The following is a 23,308-nucleotide window of genomic DNA, read 5'->3' as shown; positions in this document are numbered from 1 at the left end:
GTCCTCTTGGCTGAAAGAGACGCGGTTCAAATACCCGTCTATTTTGTGAGCCATGTGCTGAAAGATGCGAAACAGATATTCGTCCATTGAAAATTGGCTTGGCTTTGCTGATGGCAGCCGGAAGTTAAGCCTTACTTCTTGGCCCACAGCATTCTTGTATATACAGATCAGCCGCTTAGGCAAGTGTTGCATAAGATGGATGCGTCTGGCCGGATGTTAAAATGGGCTGTTGAGCTTAATATGTTTGATTTAACATTTGAGCCTAGAAAGGCAATCAAGGGCCAAGCTTTGGCTGATTTATTGTAGAGCTTACTCGGCCTACAAGAAGTCAGGCGTCAGGCCAACAGCAGGAAGGCGTCATTGGACCCTTATGGTGGACGGATCCTCAACTGCTAACGGCTGTGGGGCAGGAATCATTTTTCAATCTCCAGAAGGGGATAAGTTTGAATATGCTATGAAGTTCAAATTCCAGGCGTCCAATAATGAAGCAGAGTATGAAGCTCTCTTAGCCGGCATAAAAATGTGCAAAGCGGCTGGGGCCTTAGAAATTGAAGCTAAAACTGACTCTCTGCTGGTTGTCAGTCAAATCAATGGTGAGTTCGAATGCAAAGAAGCGTCCATGAGCAAGTATATGAATTTGGTCAAGGAGGAGATCAAGTCTTTAAAGAGGTTCGTCCTAGATCAGGTGCCCAGATCAGAGAACCATCAAGCTGATGCCCTCTCTAAACTGGCCAGCTCGGCTGAAGGAGATGTTCCTAGAACAGTCTTCTGGGAAGTAAAGGCGGCCAAGAGTATAGAGGCCGGAGAAGTACTGTTTCTCAGCCGGGCGGATGAGTGGATGAGTCCAATCATTGAATTCAAGAAAACCGGTCGTCTGCCTCTTGATCCAACTGAAGCCAAGTATGTGAAAGCAAGGGACAAGTGGTTTGAATTGTGGAATGAGACTCTATACAAAAAATCCTATAATCGGCCTCTTCTCAAGTGCATCAGCCGAAAGGAAGGTCTGGACGTTTTGAAGGAGTTGCATGAGGGAGCTTGCGCTTCCCACATTGGAGGAAGAGTGTTGACTTCTAAGGGAACACTATAAGAGGGGCGGTGAATTATAGTGTTCCCTTAGAAGTCAACAATTGGTATCAGAGCGGGAACTCAAAACATAGGAAACCCTATTGAGAAAAGATCCTGATGGGAACACTACTTACTGAAAAGCTCGAAGAAGGTTATTCAACCTTACGACCTCCAATGTTCAATGGGAAATTCTTCACCTACTGGAAGAATAGAATGGAGATCTTCATCAAAGCACAAAACTATCAGTATATTTCGTCTGAGGAACAGGTTCGCAAAATTTTAAGGAGCTTACCAAAGGAGAAGTGGATGGCCAAAGTAACTGCTCTCCAAGAAACGAAAGATTTCAACAAGTTCACTCTAGAGCAGCTAGCAGGTTCATTGTTGACCCATGAACTTCAGTTAGGAACTCAATATGGTGAAATTTCTACAAATCGGGCACTTGCTCTAAAGGCCTATGAAGAGGAAGAAGAGGACGAAGATTTTGATGCCGAAGAAACTGTGAAACTTGTTCGAAAATTCAAGAAGATGTACAGACATCTCAAATCGAGCAAAACCAAAGGTAAAAAGTCTTCTACGTCCAAATATGAATCTGGTTGTTTCAAATGTGGTAGATTAGATCACTATATTAAAGAGTGTCCCTCATGGGAACAAGAGTCTGAATTCGAAGACGAACTTTCAGATGACGGAACTTCTCAGTTATGTTTAATGGCCAAATTTGATGTTAAGTCTAATATGTGTCATACTATGGAACCTAAACAAAGTTGGGTTCCTAATTCTAATTGCTAGACTTTTTGGATGCCTTAGTGAGGGGGAACAACATATGGCACTCGTTGTTCCTTGCGCTTCTTTGATTGATTTTTTTTCGCTCACTTAAAAAGGTTTATGAAAATAGTAGAGGTGATTTTGTTAAATGAGTTAAGTTGTCTTGTCTTCCCCTAAATGTAAAATTCATTTAGCGCTTTTATGTAGAGTTTTTGTGAAATATCTTCCATATGAAAGTGTGTCACCACAATTGATTCTATGTTTTATGCATAGTCATGAGTTAAATTGATAAGATGACTCACTGATGTCTTTGTAATATTCCCCTTATTGTCCATATTGCTAATTGTTAGTCAAGAGGAAGAAGGAGTAAAAAGTGTAGTTCCTTTCATCTAAGGAACTCATAGGTTATACATTCCACATGAATCAAGTGCATTACGTATGAATGTCCAATTTTTTATTCACATGAGTTATATGATTCCTTAAATTCTCATATCTTTTATTCTACCATATATTTTTAAAAATCTCAAAAATTCCTCCAAAATAATTTCATCTCACATTTATATATATACTTTTTCTTTTCTAATTCACCATAATTCCAAAACTTTCGATTTGTGTTCCTCCACTATCACTTTGAATATTGATGATGATGCAACAATTGAGGGAGAACTAAGAAAAGAAAAGAAAAAGCTTGAGGGAGACGGAAAGAAAAAGAAAAATAAAAAAATATGAGAGAAAAATAAAAGAATAAAAGGAGAGATGTGTGAAAGGGAGTAATAGAAGAGAAAAAGTTCCAAAAATGTTCAAGTTCCTACTTCTACAAAGCTGTCAAAAAATGGGTTCTAGTAGTAGTCCCAAGGTGTTCCTTTAGTATCAAATCTAAAGTAAACAAAAGGAATCAGTTATTTCCTTGAATCTCAATATAAGGAACAGACAGTAGAATTATATTCAAAATATTGAAAAAGAAGTAAGGAACTACATGTTATTTGAAAGGAACGAGTGTGTGCTTCAAAGGCAAATCACAAGAAAACTAGAAGTTTAGGAAAGGTAATGGTGGAGGAACAAGTGACCAATTCATACATATATATATCTTTGCCACTTAGCCTATACCAACCATTCCTTCACAAAATGAGCCTTTGATCCTCTGTTTCACTTCTATTGGACATTTCGTTTGTTTGCTTTTATATGAATTGCACTTTGGTAATAGTGGTGGTTTATGTTTAACATGCTTTAGCTTCTTTGACTAATTGATCATCATGCGCATGAGGATGGCTAATATTACTAGATTGATGTTTGAGCTAATTGAAATTTTTAACTCATGTTTGACCATTAATTTTATGTTTATGGTGGTGTGGTGTCACTATAAGTTATAAAGGTTGATCATGAATTCTTTAAAAGTAATTCACTTTTTGATGATGTCAAAAGGGGGAAGATTATGGCAAAGTAACTTATTTATTATTCTTACTATGGTCTATTCTCTACTTAATATGATCTTGCATTATAATATTATATTCTAATTATGTTAGTTTTTATATTACTTTGCCTTGGTTTGTCATCACCAAAAAGGGGGAAATTGTTGACCCAATATGGTTTTGATGATGACAAACTAAAGTAATTTAACTAACAAAGTTTATGAGTTTTATGTGTGCAAGAATCATTGTAAAAGGTTGTGCTTATAGCATTGAGAATGCTTGTTATGAAAGATGTGCGAGGTGCATTGTTCCTATGGATAAAGAGAATACTACAATCAAGGTTGAAGTGAAGAGGCTTGACTTGAAGATTGAAGTGAAGATATTTAAAGGAACAACTATCCTAACATGAAGGAAGCTTAGAATGCATGAGTTTGTATTTAAGTTTCTAAATGTAAAAGGGAACAAGATCCGGAAAGGTAAGGAAACTTGAGTTATAAAGTTGGAATGATGGTTTAGAGTCTCTAGTTAAGTTCCTAGGTTTAATGAGTCTAAATGGTAACAAGGTTGTGTCGGTTTCTATTAATTAAGTCTAGGAGTTCCTGTTCTGTTCCTATGTTGGGAACAGATGTTGGTACAGTTTGGGAACACAGGTTGGGAACAGACCTAAAACGTCCTATGTTGTGCGCCTAACATACATGAAGCGCTTAACTGATTTTATTAGGAGTCCTAGCTTAGTTTGACTAGATCCACTAATTTAGGGATTAGTTAGGAGTTTGTTAGGAAAAGATTTTAAAATGATTTTCTGTTTTGAAAAGGATAATATCTTATTTTAAAATCTTATCTTTTTATTCTAAGTAAAATCTTATCTTTTGAAAAGATTTTCTTTTTAAATAAAATCTAATTTTTCGGTTTTTATTTAAATATTTTAAAAAGATATTTTTTCTTAAATCCTTTATTTTTAAATAGTTTAATTATTCCCCAAGTTTTTAAAACCACGTAATGTTTACTGTTAAACGTTTTATTATTTGTTTTAGTGGGTTTAGTGGGCTTGTTTATTATTTCCCAAGTATTAATTAATTTATATGGTTTAATTACTCCCCAAGCAAACTAATATCACGTTTAAGCACGTTTACAGTTTGTGGAGTAATGGGCTATATTATTTTATTAAAGCCTTAATTTATTTTAATTAGTTCAATTAGGCTCCAAGTTTTATAAACCACGTTATACTTTACTGCTTCTCTTATTTAGTTAAGTAGTGGGTTAGTGGTTATTTAATTCTCAAGTAAAGTTAAATAAAAACTAATAAATTAATTAAAGTCATGGAAATCATGGGTTAGTGGATTAATTAGTGGTAAGTTATTTCATGACTACTTATGTTATAAATAGGCGCTTAATCTAAAGTTTAATGTGTCGGACTTTAAGTTATTTTTACATAAAGTGTCAAACTTTAGTAGTCCTTCCATAGTGTGTCTGACTTCGGTTTTAATTGGGTTTAACTAAGATAAAGTCAGTACCGTCATTCCTTCAATATACTCTTGTGTTCCTTACGTATTGCCTACTTATTCTCTTATGTTTTTTATCGTTTGTAATCTTGGTTTTTGGGTAAGGGGATTTTGAGTGAAATCCTGTATTGAGAAAAGCTTTGAGTAAAGCAAGAGAAAGGGAAGAAACTTGAGTGAGTTTCATTGTAAGTGTGAGAAGCTTTGAGTGAAGCAAGATAAAGAGAAAGAGAAAGAGAAAGAGAAAGAGAAAGAGAAAGAGAAAGAGAAACGAACTTCGAGTGAAGTTTGAGAGGAACGTCAGTTGTGGGAACTGTCGTTCTGAATTAACTTGAGTTTAGTAACTTAAGTTGTGGCTCAAGAGAAAAGTAATAGGTTTGTAAACAGAGTCGTTTGGCCTATTATAGTGGAAAGTATTGAGTCAAAATCCCTTGTGGTCGATTGTTTCTTCCTATTAGGCCTAGGAAGTTTTTCCTCACTAAAATCTCTTGTGTATTTCTCTTGTTCCTTTCGTTGTTTTATAATTCCGCAAAAAATAACGTATATTTGTCACACTATAATTCACCCCCCCTCTTATAGTGTTCCCTTAGAAGTCAACAATGATTTTAAAATAAGATATTATCCTTTTCAAAACAGAAAATCATTTTAAAATCTTTTCCTAACAAACTCCTAACTAATCCCTAAATTAGTGGATCTAGTCAAACTAAGCTAGGACTCCTAATAAAATCAGTTAAGCGCTTCATGTATGTTAGGCGCACAACATAGGACGTTTTAGGTCTATTCCCAACCTGTGTTCCCAAACTGTACCAACATCTGTTCCCAACATAGGAACAGAACAGGAACTCCTAGACTTAATTAATAGAAACCGACACAACCTTGTTACCATTTAGACTCATTAAACCTAGGAACTTAACTAGAGACTCTAAACCATCATTCCAACTTTATAACTCAAGTTTCCTTACCATTCCGGATCTTGTTCCCTTTTTACATTTAGAAACTTAAATACAAACTCATGCATTCTAAGCTTCCTTCATGTTAGGATAGTTGTTCCTTTGAATATCTTCACTTCAATCTTCAAGTCAAGCCTCTTCACTTCAACCTTGATTGTAGTATTCTCTTTATCCATAGGAACAATGCACCTCGCACATCTTTCATAACAAGCATTCTCAATGCTATAAGCACAACCGTTTACAATGATTCTTGCACACATAAAACTCATAAACTTTGTTAGTTAAATTACTTTAGTTTGTCATCATCAAAACCATATTGGGTCAACAAAGAGCTTTGGCAGAAAGGGCTCTCAGGACGGGCTATTTCTGGCCGTCCTTAAAAGAAGATGCACTGCTCCATGCCAAGAAGTGTGATAGTTGCCAAAAGCATGGTAATATCTATCAAAAGCCGTCCAATTACTTGACGCCCATTCTCTTTCCTCTTCCCTTTGCTAAATGGGGATGGACATCCTTGGGCCTTTCCCTATTGCTGCCGGCCAGAAGAAATTTGTAATAGTAGCTGTAGACTACTTTACAAAATGGGTTGAAGCTGAAGCATTAAGGGCATCACCACCAATGATGTCAAAGGGTTCATCTGGAAGAACTTGATTACAAGGTTTGGCATGCCCCAGTCAATCGTCTTTGATAATGGGCCGCAATTCGAAACACCCAAGCTTCGTCAATGGTTGGCTGACCAAGGAATCAAAGCTCACTTTGCAGCCGTAGCTCATCCACAGGCTAATGGGCAAGTGGAGGCTTTTAACAAGATTCTTTCGGCCGGGATAAAAAAGAAGTTGGACAATGCTAAGGGCTTTGGGTAGAAGAATTGCAGCTGGTCTTATGGTCAATAAGGACAACGGCCAAGAATTCCACCGGCGAGACTCCTTTTATGATGGTTTATGGCTCTGAGGCCGTCCTCCCTATTGAGGTTGAAGAACCCACCTTAAGAGTAATGATGTACTCAGAAGATGCTAACTGGGCAGCTCTTAGGACGGCTTTGGACTTAGTTCCTGAAGTCAGGGGCAATGCTCTGCTGAGGATGCAACTATATAAGTTAAGAATGGCAAGAGACTTCAACAAAAGAGTTGCAAGACGTCCGTTAAAAATGGGAGATCTCGTCCTAAGAAAAATGGAAGCGGTCGGCCGAGCCAAAGAGTTAGGCAAGCTTACTCCTAACTGGGAAGGACCCTATAAGATAATCGAAGTCGTTCAGAATGGCACCTTTCGTCTAGAAGGATTGGACGGACGTCCTATTCCTAGGACGTGGAATTCTGACACTTTGAAGAAATACTTTGTTTAGAGCATCAGAACTAAATTGTAATCTTTTACTCATGCATTACAATGAAAAAGTAGAATGTAGACATGTACCTTGACTATCCGTCAAGCAAACTTCATATAATACAATTCTACTTCGCTATGACTTTGTTTAAATTGTTTGCTTAAGTTACATACTGTCGTCAAAAGCTAACTAATTTTACAAAGCAAAAAGACAATGCACCTTTCATTAGGAGTTCGGCTGAACATGTTATCATCCTTAAACGGATAAAACATGTCAGATTTGGCTGGTTGTTTACTTAAAGAGTTAAACATCTCTTGAACAAGGTCGGCTGGAAATAAGACGCCTTAGTAAAGGTATCTTACTTTCCGTCCAAAAGCCACAAACTTCGAAATAACAACCTTAGTAAAGGAACAAGTTATTTCATGATTTCACAAAGATGGACGAGTTTTTCCCCAAAGAATCAGGTCGTCCAACTATCATTCAGACGAATTGCTCTTCGAAGAGGCAGCACGTCCAGTCATTGTCTGGACGAATTGCTCTCCAAAGAGGCAACCCGTCAGAATATTAGCCTGGACGAGTTGCTTCCGGCATAAACCGCTCGTCCTAATTGTTTAAAAATTATCTTCTTAACTCCTTCTTGAACAGGGAAAAGTTATAAAAACTCTTCGTCCAAGAAGGGGGGCATATAGGGGCATAATTTATAAATTGACTAAGTCTTTGTCCAATGACGAACGACACCCAGGTTCTGGCCGAGCAAACTTTTATACTTGGCAGTTTTTGAAATCCAAAAATTAAAAACAAGTCTTTGCTTGAGCATCTGGTTATGAACGTCCAGAAAAGAGCTACTGGGTCAAATAAAAAATGATTGACGAATTTGTAACACCCCCCGCCGACCCGAACCCTTTTTCTATTCGAATAAACTCGGGTTTTCAGGGGAAAACGGATCCACGAGGGTTCGATCCGACGGGGAGGTGTTACCGCCGCAATTATCTCCTTGGAAACAATTGCAAGGCTAAGTTACAACACACCAACTCAAATTCATTAATCAAAACAACTAAGTAAATTGTTTATTAGACATCACTAATTAATTAAAAGTTTCAGAGTTCCAGCGAAAGCTAGTCATAGGCTAAGTGGATGACAACTCTAGGTGATCTCCCTTTTGTTCCCCCGACCGATCACCCACCTGCACAAATACATTGAAAATAGACAAGAGAGACGAGCTCCCAAAATCAGATAAACTGAGTAATTCCAACTCCATCCCGTAAAATACTTAAGTTGAAAATACTTTGTAAAATAGTATACTAATAGTTTTGGAAGTCATAACACATGTACACATATATATACACTGAATAATCATTTCATTAATTCATTATTCTCAATTATTCAAGGAGAGGAAAGAGAACGCCAGTAAGCCGGGGAAACCCCCTGTAACCACTTACTTCAACATAGTGGGCCGGGGAAACCCCTGTAACCACTACTTGTAGGCCGGGGAAACCCCCTGTAACCACCTACGAAAAATCATATTGGCCATAACAGAGTCCCTAGTGTGCACACCCCTTCTACTTGGATCACAACAAGATAGAAGGAAGACATTAACAGAATAATCAGCATAGTAACCAGATAACCTATAGGGGCCGCTGAACCACTCATACAGGGCAACCTGTTCGTCATTTCCCTCCGATATTTCACTTTACGTGATTAACATCTTTTAATTCACGTCATCACATAATCACATATACATTTACGTCATCTATTCAATTACGTCATCTTTGTTCAAACCAGTGTGAACATATTCAATCCATCATAATCTCAAATCATTCATAGAGATTTCAATAACTTATTTCATATTTCTAATCACTTGAGTTCATTTATCGTCTCAGATTCATAATCATTTTGTTATCACAATTTCTTATCAATTCCAACTTCCATAAAGTTCAAAGTTAATAACGATAATAATATTCATGAATAAAGTGATAATAATAACAATAATAATAATAATAATAATAATAATAATAATAATAATAATAATAATAATAATAATAATAATAATAATAATAATAATAATAATAGTAATAGTAATAATAATATCTATAATAATATCATAATAAGATTAACCGATTTTAATAACGTTATAATAACATCTATGTCATATCGTACATCGTCCATAGTCATGTTCATAATCGAAAAATCCATAATCATTGTCCATTTGTCATTCGTATTCATAATCCGCATTAAATCGATAATCCATAATTATAGTCCATACTTATAAATTTTATAAGCACATAATAATCATGTAATCAATTCGTTTTACGCTCACGGGATCTATGTTTAGATGGACATTGAAAATTACCTCGTGACGCGTGCCCAAAGCTAAGTTCACGAACGTGTTAGCGCTCTTGATAGTCCTTGTCTACGAAATCGGAGTCTACAATATTAACGAGATTTAAGTTAGTTCCTAAATAACCCTTTTTATAAAGTAAACAATTTAAATAGTTCAAATAACTTTAAAGAAATTCTTAATGAACTTAAGAGAGTTTATAAAGTTTTATAGTATTCACACTATATATGGAATCATTTTAAGTATTCATAAAATTACTTCAATCTTAATTTTATTAACTTAAACAACTATTTTAAACATAGAAGAATAACTTTATGTTACTCCTTGTTTTAATTTAGAAAATCAGAAAACGTTATCAAGTTTGTAAAAGATTAATAAAATACATTAATTAATTAATGTAGCTAGTTTAGGAAGTTTATAAGTTTTAGTTTTTAAAATAAAGGTAAAATAACAAAAATCATTTAAAAGGGAAAGGGGGGTCCTTTTACTGATTCAAGAATCGGTTTTATAAAACCAACAGAGAAACCAAAAGAAAAGAACGAAGGAGGGAGAAGGCAGGGGAGGCGACAGAGGGAATGGAAGGAGGGAAGTTTGTGGGTGGTTTTGGCCGGCGATTTCCGGCGGAGTTCAGGCGAGGGAAAACAGGCGGGGTCGAGGGGGTTGTGCGACAGAATGTCGCGACAGAGGGGCGAGGGTCGCGAATGGGGTGGCTGGGCTCAGCGAAGTCGCGGGGGCTGCGAATGGGTTTTTGTCGCGGTGGAGATGACGCGTTTCAAGTGGTCGGATTTTCTGGGTTGGTGGTTCGAAGGTTTTCCGGTGGTTTGAGATGGTGGAGGAATGGTAGGTTTTGAATTTCTTTTATTTTAACTTTTAGAAATCAGAATTTCAGAAATTAAAGAGGGAGAGAGAGTGTGAAGCAAACCTTTGAAGTGGTTTTGCTTGAGGAATCTGATGAGAATGAAGTCAGTATTTATAGAGGGATTTGGTCAGAAATTTTCAAGCTTGGTTAAGTCCCCATTAATGGAGGCTATGGTGTAGGGAGGTGAAGCTATCCCCTAAAATCTGATATTAGTTGGGAAGATTAAATTTTTACTGACAAGTATTGCAAGTTGCTGAACTAATTAATTCTTTTAGTGCTGATTTTTGTTTTTGAAGAAGAGGAAGGAGGGAGGGAGGCGGTGAAAGAAGCTGATTTTCACTCTCTTTTTTTTTTTTGTTTTGTTTTAACTTTTCTTTTTGGTAAAAGACACATGGACTTGAACTATGGACTAATGTTTGAGCTTGGATTACTAATGTGGATGGACAATATGGGTGCAACTTGGATAAGGGTATCCATAAACAAATAAAGAGTTTAATTATGAAATGAATAATAAGTAAATGATTTAGTTGAAGCTTGTTAAAATAAATTATTATTTTAATAAACATAGTTAACAAATGAAATCTCATTATCACAAAATAATTTTTAAGCGAAAATAATATTAAATCTTAATAAATAATAATAAAATAATCTTTGAAAATTCGGGGTATTACAGAATTACTTTTATACTTGGGCATTAATGAATGTTGTAGATGTAATCGGCCAAAATGTTATGACGAGTTGCTTTTGTACTTTGTATAATCATGGAGTTGTAAGATAATGCGTCAAAAACAGTAAAGCATAGAACAAGGAGGGTTGAAAAAGATAGCTTTTCATAAATGTAAAAAAGATGATTACAACCTAAATTCATCTAAGTACAAAAAGAGAAAAAATTACAAGTGGCTCACGGCCAAGATACAACAAAAGAACTAGGCGGCAGGAGGATCATTGTCCTCTTCGTCCAGGGCCTCTGCATCGTCCTCCCCCTCTTCATCCTCAGAATATTCTTCAAAGACGGGAGGGTCGGCTCCAGATATGGTCGCCTTATGCAAAGCCTCTTGGAACTCCAGCCGACGAGTATATCTGGGGATATCCTCCTCTTCGGCCATCATGCCAAAAGCTTGCACCGCCCATTCCTTTGAGGTGTCTATGACGGTGTTCATAGCCTCTTTGGCGCCAGCAACGGTCTCTGCAACGGTCTCTCCTTGAAGAAATCAGCAGCCATCGTCATGACTGAATTCCTCTCGTCCGTCAGGACACGTTCCAATGAGGCCCGTTCGTCTAGCATCTCCGTCAACCGAAGAAGGTAGACTTTGATCTGAGACTCCAGCTCGGCTGATCGTTTTCCAGCGCAATCTTGGTCTGCTGATGCAACACCTCTTGCTGGGCCATAGCAAACTGGGCATGATCAGCGGCCGCCTCACATCTTGGACGAGCTTTTTGTTTTCTTTTCTGAGCTCCTTTGCCCAGTCTTCTGTTATCATGCTGCGAGCAAAAAGCTGAAAACATGAAAGGATAAGGCATGTCAGGACGGATGAAAAAGAAGTAAATAAATGCCAAGTAAAAAACATAAGCGTCTGAAGAGAAAATGATGTACCTTGGCAGCAAGCTGAGACATGTAACCTACATGCCCAGACGATGCTCCCCTTAACCCCTTAATATAAGGTTCAGGAAAGCACTTGAACAGCTCCGTCTTGAGCTTCTCACGTTCAGACGACGACATCTTTCCAAAAGCTGGAGAAGATTCATCGTCAGAGAGGCTAGGGAGCCGTCAACAGCTGGACCCTTCCCTTTATCTGAAAGGTTAGACTCGTCAGTACACCTGATGGGAATAACCACGGTCTGTTTGTTGGACGGACTCATCGGACGCCCGCCAACCCGTAGTGTTCTAACTACGTTGGAATAGTAAGACTCACCAGAAGAACGGGAAGCCGTCCTATAAGCAGCCGGCATCTGGCCTACCAGTTGGGCCACTGGCCCAGAGAAGGCGGACCCGTCCACAGCCGCGTCCGGCTGAGAAGATTGTCCAGCATCGTCCAAGACGACAACCTCGTCAGGTTGCGAAGGAATGGGTTGCTCGGCCGGACCAGTATAGGCCACGAGGGCCCGGGAGTCAACTTCAGCCGGCTCTTCTTTGGCCTCCTCCCTGGCCGGTAGATCGATCACGACCTTGGGAACCGGCCGTGTGGTCTTCTTCTTCTTAGCAGTAAAACCCTTTGCCTTTTTGAGGGAGGGGCTTCACTGGTACCGGCCGGCCGTTTCTTCGCTGCGGCTTTTTCGGCCAAAGCCTTAGAGGTTGGGGCATTTTTCTGAAAAAGAAAAAGATTAGAATACACGTCAAAGTATCAACCAGGACGGGTTGCTCCTCAAATGAGTAGCTCGTCCAACGCTATTCTAGACGGACTGCCCCCCGAAGAGGCAAACCGTCAAAGTATCAACCAGGACGGGTTGCTGCTCAAATGAGTAGCTCGTCCAACGCTATTCTAGACGGATGCCCCCCGAAGAGGCAAACTGTCAAGGAATCAACCTAGACGAGTTGTTTCTTAAGAAGATAGCTCGTCCAGTATTCCCCTAGACGTACTGCTCCTCGAAGAAGCAATCCGTCCTGCCAATCACTCTGGACGAATTGCTCCTTGGATAGACGAGTCGTCCAGGCTCCATCTTGACGGGTTACCCTCCAAAGAAGCAGATCGGCCAGCTCAAAAAAAAAAAAAAAAAAAAAAAAAAAATTATACAATATCTTACCAGAGTGTCGGCCCTCTTTTCGGCACCTGATTTACTGTACTCCTTCCATAGAGTGTCCGCAAATCTGGATGAGCTCATGTCTCCTATCCAAGACTTCCTTAGTTTGCTCCTGGCTGAATCTGCAAAAGGGAATGACACAAGTGTTGGACGAATGATAAACAAGTCCAGAAATTTTTACTTAGAAAATTCTTAGTGGATATACCTCTGTCCTCGTCCTGCCGCAGGCCGGCAGCGACTAGGAAGTTATCATGGTAAAACATTTCCTTAAAGGGAATCCAATTGGACGGACCCTTGAAAGAAACATCTTCCATAGTATATTCCGAAATCCGGAAGTACTCCACCATCTCTTCGGCAGAGTTACTCTCCAGTTCCAGATATGAGGCCATCCGTCCAGTGTTCGGTTGACCGGCTAAAATACCGAAGGCGGTTTGCCACCGCTTTGCTGGGCGCCTGGACGAAGAGGAACTCGCCCTTCCATGAGTGCATCTTGGAAGTCTTATCCCAAGACGTCAAGAATCCTTGACGATTGCACACGCTCAGCCAACTTCCTTCAATGGTCCTAGGGACCTTGGCAACATAATGAATATGGGTAAAAGCGGCCAGAGAAGGGTCCTTTCCTTTAAGTTGCAGACGGCCAGAAAGGTAAGGATGTTTTGCCAAGAGTTAGGGGCAAGTTGATTATGCCCTATGCCATAGTAATGAAGAAGTTGGCTGATGAAAGGGTGAAGGGGAAAGCGCAGGCCGGCATCTAATGCCAATCGATAAACTGCAAAATGGCCGGGAAGAGCACTGAAAATAGTGTCCTCTCGGCCGGGAAGGACAAAGTGGTAGTCGGGCATGGGCATAGCCACTGAAAAAGGTCTAAGGTCCGAGCCTAATCGTCCCAGCCAAGTGTTATCGGCCAGGATAAACCTAGGGTCAGAAAGGGGACCTAGCCGCCGTCTTATTTCAGACGAAGTAGTTGACGGCTCCTCTGAGCCACTAGCGGGGTTAGAGGAGCTAGCCGTCCTCGGCTCATCTGAAATCGTCCTGTGCATGGACGGGCTGGGTTCTGGGGAGCCCCTGATTTCTGGTTCCTCCTCGGCATGCTCAGGAGAAGGAGTTTGATTGGCAGGACGAGCGCTTTGGGTCTCTCGTTCCTCTTCGGCCGGAATTCGCCCAGTGGATTCCTCCCTTTCGGAGCTAGAGGCCGGCATGGTAACCCCTCTTCTGATGCGAGCCGTTTGCTTGACGCGCGCCAGATTACCCTCCACAGGTAAAGACTGGGTCGTCTGACTTTGCCGTCCATGGCTAAAGAAAAAGAATGCATGCCCGGCCGAGATAGGACCAACTCTAGAAGATGCCGAGGAAGTTAGGCCCTCTGTTCTAGGGTTAGCACCAACCCTTGAGCGGCCGGAATTGTTCGAGGAAGAGGACGAATCCATTTTCTTAAAATATGTGTGCAAACAAGAAAAAGAGTTGAGAATATACCTGTAGAAGAAAGTTCGGACGAGTGTCAAAGATGACTTGAGGCCTCGGACGAGCGAAGTAAGAACTTGGACGGAAGTTGTTCTTCTCTCTAAAAGTTCAGTAAAAATCTGCAGAGTCTCTCTCTAGAAAATTTCTCAGCAATGTTAAAATGATTTCAGGAGCGACTAAGGCACATATTTATAGAGGGGTGAAAATGACCTCTTCATCCGTGAAAAGTAACCGTTATGCCTAGGGTTGACCTATGGAGACGCGGCAAAATCGCGCCTCTTTTTGAATGAAGGGGAAGGGCAGTTCCAGGTCGGTTAAAAGAGGAAGATTAAGCTTGGCGCCTAAAAAGATAATAACTCCCTCTTTTAAGGGGCAAATGTTGTAGCCTAAAAAATCAACGGCTATCGTGCTGCCACGTGGCCCATCGGAGCCTACATGTGGCATGCATGCAGAGAGGTAAAAGTACAAAGGGTCTGAAGTGAGGCCTAAAAGTACGTTTTTAGAGCCTCTTCTGGCCCCAAAAATCGTACTTAGGCCCAGAAAAAGATCACACCTTTTATGAAAGTGAGGTTGCTGACCAATCAATTACTGCACGTGTTCCGCTACTTGATTAGCCAATCAGATGCTCCCAAATTAGGGTGACATCAAGGCACAGCAGTCATTCAAACAGTATAAATAGTCCTTGATTTCAGGGTGAAAGGTACGTTTTTCAGACATAGTACTGTTACTCTGTCATAAATTCTTCTCTCTCTCTCTCTACTTTCTCTCTCTAAAAGTTCTTTACATCCCTGACATCTGACTTAAGCTTCGGAGGGGGAAATACCACCCAAACCTCCAGGGTGGGTCCCTTTTGTGCAGGTTGCTGGTCAGGATTTTGCTTCGGGATTTGAATCAATCATTGTTGCACAAGTCTCCAATTTTAAGAACTCACCTTTGGGAGTGTGATATAAGTTTGCTAGTTTTATTGAGCATAACAAAAACAACTCAGCTAACTAACAAATATCTTAACTAACGATGACACTTAATTACAATGCTAATCTTATTCAAAATAATCCACGAAATCATCCTTATTAATTGAAGGATCAAAAAATCTAACACTAAAACTATGCTTACAGCTTTGAATTGCAAAATGGTCCAAATTTAATAAATAAATATATCAAAAAATATGTTGAACTTGAGTTGCCTTGCTGCATCTGTATCATTCTTGATTCGAATGCTCAAAAAGGATATTTTAACATTCAAGAGAAGCGCCAAGATTGAACAAGAACAATAATAATTCGAAAAATAGTAACAAGGATATTTCTTAATGAATGATCACTCCTGAAACACTCACAAAGAATCTCAAACACTCTCAAACTACTCCTGGATTTAAGTTGTTTAAATACTCATAAGATTAACACTCCTAAAAATCTAATTAATGGTCGAAATTAAAATTCATGAGACAATATAAAACTTAACAAAATTTTATGTAAATTCACTGTAATTATCTATCTCTTAATTAGCCTAGACTTATATTATTTATAGTAGAAGAAGCAAGAAAATCCTACTCTCCAAGACAACCATAAGGCACGATTTACCACTAGTAAATTAGGAAAGTATTCTCCTTTAATTTAAGTCTAGAATCTAGCTAAATTTAGGGAAACAATAACTTATGGATAGCTTTGCAATATTGTACTTAATTACAATTGAATCACAAGACACTCAAGGATAAGCCTTGCACGCCACTCATCTCACAAGTTTAAGGTAACTTTCCTAAAATACAACCACAACAACTTAGACTCCTAATAAACCAAAATCAGTTATAATTTTTCGGACTTCAGTAAAACTAAAAACAACTCAACTAACTAAAATATATTTTAACTAACGATGACACTTAATTACAATGCTAATCTTATTCAATCCAATCCACGAAATCATCGTTATTAATTGAAGGATCAAAAAATCTAACACTAAAACTATACTTACAGCTTTGAATTGCAAAATGGTCCAAATTTAATAAATAAATATATCAAAAAATATGTTGAACTTGAGTTGCCTTGCTGGATCTGTATCATTCTTGATTTGGATGCTCAAAAAGGATATTTAAACATTCAAGAGGAACGCCAACATTGAACAAGAATAATAAGAATTCGAAAAATAGTAACAAGGATATTTCTTAATGAATGATCACTCCTGAAACACTCACAAAGAATCTCAAACACTCTCAAACTTCTCGTGGAATTAAGTTGTTTAAATACTCATAAGATTAACACTCCTAAAAATCTAATTAATGGTCGAAATTAAGATTCATGAAACAATAGAAAACTTAATACTTTATGTAAATTCACTCTAATTATCTATCTCTTAATGAGGCTAGACTTATATTATTCATAGTAGAAGAAGCAATAAAAACTTGCTCTCCAAGACAGCCATAAGGCACGATTTACTACTAGCAAATTAGGAAAGTATTCTCCCTTAATTTAAGCCTAGAATCTAGCTAAATTTAAGGAAACAATAACTTATGGATAGCTTTGCAATACTTTACTTAATTACAATTGCATCACAAGACACTCAAGGATACGCCTTGCACGCCACTCATCCCACAAGTTTAAGGTAACTTTCCTAAAATACAACCACGACAACTTAGACACCTAATAAACCAAAATCAGTTATAATTTTTCATACTTTAGTAAAACTAAAAACAACTTAGCTAACTAACAAATATTTTAACTAATGATGACCCTTAATTACAATGCTAATCTTATTCAATCCAATCCACGAAATCATCCTTATTAATTAAAGGATCAAAAAATCTAACACTAAAACTATAGTTACAGCATTGAATTGCAAAATGGTCCAAATCTAATAAATAAATATATCAAAAAATATGTTGAACTTGAGTTGCCTTGCTGCATCTGTATCATTCTTGATTTGAATGCTCAAAAAGGATATTTAAACATTCAAGAGAAACGCCAAGATTGAACAAGAACAATAAGAATTCGAAAAATAGTAACAATGATATTTCTTAATGAATGATCACTCCTGAAACACTCACAAAGATTCTCAAACACTCTCAAACTACTCCTGGAATTAACTCAGCTAACTAACAAATATTTCTTAATTGTCTATCTCTTAATGAAAGCTAGACTTTTACTACTCATAGTAGAAGAAGCAAGAAAATCATGCTCTCCAAGATAGCCATAAGGCACGATTTACCACTAGTAAATTAGGAAAGTATCCTCCCTTAATTTAAGCCTAGAATCTAGCTAAATTTAAGGAAATAGTAACTAATGGATAGCTTAGCAATACTGTACTTAATTACAATTGAATCACAAGACACTCAAGGATACGCCTTGCACGCCACTAATCCCACAAGTTTAAGGTAACTTTCCTAAATTACAACCACGACAACTTAGACTCCTAATAAACCAAAATCAGTTATAATTTATCGGATTTTAGTAAAACTAAAAACTACTCAACTAACTAACAAATATTTTAACTAACGATGACACTTAATTACAATGCTAATCTTATTCAATCAAATCCACGAAATCATCCTTATTAATTGAAGGATCAAAAAATCTAACACTAAAACTATACTTACAGCTTTGAATTGCAAAATGCTCCAGCTTTAATAAATAAATATATCAAAAATTATGTTGAACTTGAGTTGCCTTGCTGCATCTCTATCATTCTTGATTTGGATGCTCAAAAAGGATATTTAAACATTCAAGAGAAACGCCAAGATTGAAAAAGAATAATAAGAATTCGAAGAATAGTAACATGGATATTTCTTAATGAATGATCACTCCTGAAACACTCACAAAGAATCTTAAACACTCTCAAACTACTCGTGGAATTAAGTTGTTTAAATACTCATAAGATTAACACTCCTAAAAATCTAATTAATGGTCGAAATTAAGATTCATGAAAGAATAGAAAACTTAATACTTTATGTAAATTCACTCTAATTATCTTTCTCTTGATGAGGCTAGACTTGTATTATTCATAGTAGAAGAAGCAATAAAAACTTGCTCTCCAAGACAGCCATAAGGCACGATTTACCCCTAGCAAATTAGGAAAGTATTCTCCCTTAATTTAAGCCTAGAATCTAGCTAAATTTAAGGAAACAATAACTTATGGATAGCTTTGCAATACTTTACTTAATTACAATTGAATCACAAGACACTCAAGGATACGCCTTGCACACCACTCATCCCACAAGTTTAAGGTAACTTTCCTAAAATACAACCACGACAACTTAGACTCCTAATAAACCAAAATCAGTTATAATTTTTCAGACTTTAGTAAAACTAAAAACAACACAGCTAACTAACAAATATTTTAACTATCGATGACACTTAATTACAATGCTAATCTTATTCAATCCAATCCACAAAATCATCCTTATTAATTGAAGGATCAAAAAATCTAACACTAAAACTATACTTACATCTTTGAATTGCAAAATGGTCCAAATTTAATAAATAAATATATCAAAAAATATGTTGAACTTGAGTTGCCTTGCTGCATCTGTATCATTCTTGATTTGAATGCTAAAAAAGGATATTTAAGCATTCAAGAGAAACGCCAAGATTGAACAAGAACAATAAGAAGTCGAAAAATAGTAACAAGGATATTTCTTATTGAATGATCACTTCTGAAACACTCACAAAGAATCTCAAACACTCTTAAACTACTCGTGGAATTAAGCTGTTTAAATACTCATAAGATTAACACTCCTAAAAATCTAATTAATGGTCGAAATTAAGATTCATGAAACAATAGAAAACTTAATACTTTATGTAAATTCACTCTAATTATCTATCTCTTAATGAGGCTAGACTTGTATTATTCATAGTAGAAGAAGCAATAAAACCTTGCTCTCCAAGACAGCCATAAGGCACGATTTACCACTAGTAAATTAGGAAAGTATTCTCCCTTAATTTAAGCCTAGAATCTTGCTAAATTTAAGGAAACAATAACTTATGGATAGCTTTGCAATACTGTACTTAATTAAGTTGTTTAATTAGCATTGTAATTAAGAGTCATCTAATTTTCTATCTCTTAATGAAAGCTAGACTTGTACTACTCATAGTAGAAGAAGCAAGAAAATCATGCTCTCCAAGACAGCCATAAGGCACGATTTACCACTAGTAAATTAGGAAAGTATCCTCCCTTAATTTAAGCCTAGAATCTAGCTAAATTTAAGGAAACAGTAACTAATGGATAGCTTTGCAATACTGTACTTAATTACAATTGAATCACAAGACACTCAAGGATACGCCTTGCACGCCACTAATCCCACAAATTTAAGGTAACTTTCCTAAATTACAACCACAACAACTTAGACTCCTAATAAACCAAAATCAGTTATAATTTATCGGACTTTAGTAAAACTAAAAACAACTCAACTAACTAACAAATATTTTAACTAACGATGACACTTACTTACAATGCTAATCTTATTCAATCCAATCCACAAAATCATCCTTATTAATTGAAGGATCAAAAAATCTAACACTAAAACTATACTTACAGCTTTGAATTGCAAAATTGTCCAGATTTAATAAATAAATATATCAAAAAATATGTTGAACTTGAGTTGCCTTGTTGCATCTGTATCATTCTTGATTTGAATGCTCAAAAAGGATATTTAAACATTCAAGAGAAACGCCAAGATTGAACAAGAACAATAAGAATTCGAAAAATAGTAACAAGGATATTTTTTAATGAATGATCACTCCTGAAACACTCACAAAGAATCTCAAACACTCTCAAACTACTCGTGGAATTAAGTTGTTTAAATACTCATAAGATTAACACTCCAAAAAATCTGATTAATGGTCGAAATTAAGATTCATGAAACAATAGAAAACTTAATACTTTATGTACATAAACTCTAATTATCTATCTCTTAATGAGGCTAGACTTGTATTATTCATAGTAGAAGAAGCAATAAAACCTTGCTCTCCAAGACAGCCATAACGCACGATTTACCACTAGTAAATTAGGGAAGTATTTTCCCTTAATTTAAGCCTAGAATCTAGCTAAATTTAAGAAAACAATAACTTATGGAAAGCTTTGCAATACTTTACTTACTTACAACTGAATCACAAGACACTCAAGGATACGCCTTGCATGCCACTCATCCCACTACAAGTCCCACACTCCCCCCATTGTTCATCACTTGTAGGGAGTCCAACTACAAGTTTATTGCAAAAATCCTTTTTTAGTATTGTCCATTCATACCACATTAACATATTATCATTTAATGTTCTTTCTTAGATACAATACTCAAATCCTTACTTCTTGTAACATCCTTGTTACACCATAGATCAAAGAATACAAATCCAATACTTTCATGCTTATGATACGATAGAATTACGCATAATAATGCTACATATCGATTTCCAATCACAATCATGTTACCAAACAATCTCAACAATCACAATCGTTCTCTATCGTGATTCTAGGTTCCAATAGAATAATTCACAACCTAACATGATACTAGTAATTGCAACTGAACTGGTACGCGTACATACCTTGTACCGAAGAATCTTTGCTAACTAGTTAAACGTTCCGCTTATGAAATTGGGAACTAAACGAACAAGGAAGTACTTCAGTGCTACGTCCTTGATATTATTAACATATAACACATGACTAATTATATAAAATTTAGTATTTCGGAGTATAAAAATAAATAATCTTGTTGTTCATTAACTTTCCTTTCTTTCATAACTCTATTGAACTTAGCGTTCTTTTAAGAACCAATAACAGTGAGCAAAGCTGATTTTAGTTAGTTTAATAACATAATACCTTTACCAACTCCATTTGAATCCTTATATCCAATACTACTAAAATCAGATTTGAATAACAAGGCTATTATAACATTCTAACTATAACTAATAATCTGATTTCTTAACTTTACACCTTACTTACAAAACTTAAATTAGATTTACAACTTAAATCAATTTTACAAACTTAATCAATTAATACTTGTTCTAATTACAGCTTGAATAAATTACAACTTAATTACAAGAAAACAGATTATCCAATATTAAGTACTAAAAGAAAATCATATTATATACATATATTTTTTTTATACCGATAGACTCGCCGGCGATAATCACCGGCGACGTGATTCCGGCAGCGACGCACAAGGGTTTCGGAGCCTCGACGACTCGTGGCCTCGACGACGCACAACTCTCGTTGCAAAATCTCGTCGCACACACAGTCTGGCCTCCGTCGCACCCTCGTCCAACTCGTCGCACAAACCTCAGTTTCACAGGCGTGACTTCGCACAAAATCTCGCATCACTCGCTCGTCACACTCGAGCCTTGTACCTCCACACGCACACCCTCGGAGTCTCGCCCTCAGACCTTCGAATGCTTCGCACGCCTTCTCGCACACCACAGTCGATAGTGCACTCGCTCGACTTCGCACGCCTTGCGTGAGCTCGGACCCCCTCCTTGGTTCGCACACACAACAGCAGCCCACCACGAGTATCGCTCGCACCACTCTCACGCACAACGATCTCGTCGCACGAACCGCTTGCACAGCACCCTCGCACAATGAACACCACACACACGACACGCACACAAACCACACCTCACCGTCGAAGGAGAAGGAGGGAGAAAGGGAGAGGACAGAGAAATTTTGAGAGAGAGGCGGAAAACGACTGAGAGAGAGAGTTTAGGGTTTTTTATTTTTTCTTTTCTTTTCTTTTTATTTCTCCTCTTTCCTATTTATAGTGTGTCCTTTCTAAGGCTTATAGGATTTGATTTATTTTATTTATTTCGAAATTAAAATAAACTAAACCATATTATGGTTGTAAGCTTAATTCAGTTGTAATTGTAAGGTTACCCAAACTGTATTATTTTATTAAAATAATATTAAAATACTTTTCGATTCTATTCTTTATATTTTCTTATTTATAAAGAATAATTTCCAAAAATACGAAGTACTACACTAATTCACCCCTCTAACCCTAAACCCTAACCCTAAATCCTAAACCCTTAACCCTAAACCCCTAACCCCTGACCCTCCCCCACCACCCTAGCAGCCCCCTTCCCCTTTCCCCCACACCCACAGGCCCTCTCCCCCTTCCCCCACCCCCGCAACCCTTTCCCCGCAGCTCCGCAACCCCCTCTCCCCTCCCTCTCAACCACCGCACACTATTTTTTCCTTCTTTCTCTTCGCACAAGCAACCACCAGCCATGACCCCCATCACCCGCAGCACATAGCAAACCACAGCACACATAAATCGATGAGGTGGGGAAAATTCGAAGTAAATCGAGGGGGGAATTTGTAGGAAATCTATGGGGGTGGGGAAAAATCGAAGGGAATCGACAGGGGTGGGAGGAAATCGACGGGGGTAGGGGATAGGGGATTGGCGGGGGTGGGGGTTGTTGCGGGATACGGAGGAAGTGGGAGGGTGGGGTTGGAGTTTAAAGTTGAGGGTTAGTGTAGGGTTATGAGCTGGGATTTAGTTAATTAAGGTCTAATTAGGATTAGAGGAGTTAGCGAGGTGAATTAGGGTTAATGACTTACGAAAACTTAACACCGTTAGTCATTAAGGCCATTTCGTGAATTTTATTGAAATAGTAAGAGTACCTGGTGCATTATTTTAAAAGCAAAGATACCCCATAAATTTTGAAAAACCACAAGGGTATCTGATGAAAAACCATTCTTTAGATGCAGGATCACATGTGGTTTATGTCCTTAACACTCCGCCTCGCATGAACTCCCATTTATTAAGGGCATGCACGACATTATTTTCAATCCCGCCAAATATTATGTTTCTAGTTTTAGTTGGATGGAGGATTGTCATTACTTTTTGAACCTTGAAATGGGCCACAGTGAAGCACAAGAGACGTCATTCTTTTTCTAACACTTGTTGGCCACCAGGATCCTCCACTTTGATACC

Source organism: Beta vulgaris, chromosome 5, assembly GCF_026745355.1.
Source record: "Beta vulgaris subsp. vulgaris cultivar EL10 chromosome 5, EL10.2, whole genome shotgun sequence".
Lineage (NCBI taxonomy): Eukaryota > Viridiplantae > Streptophyta > Magnoliopsida > Caryophyllales > Amaranthaceae > Beta > Beta vulgaris.
This window is presented reverse-complemented; position numbering follows the sequence as displayed.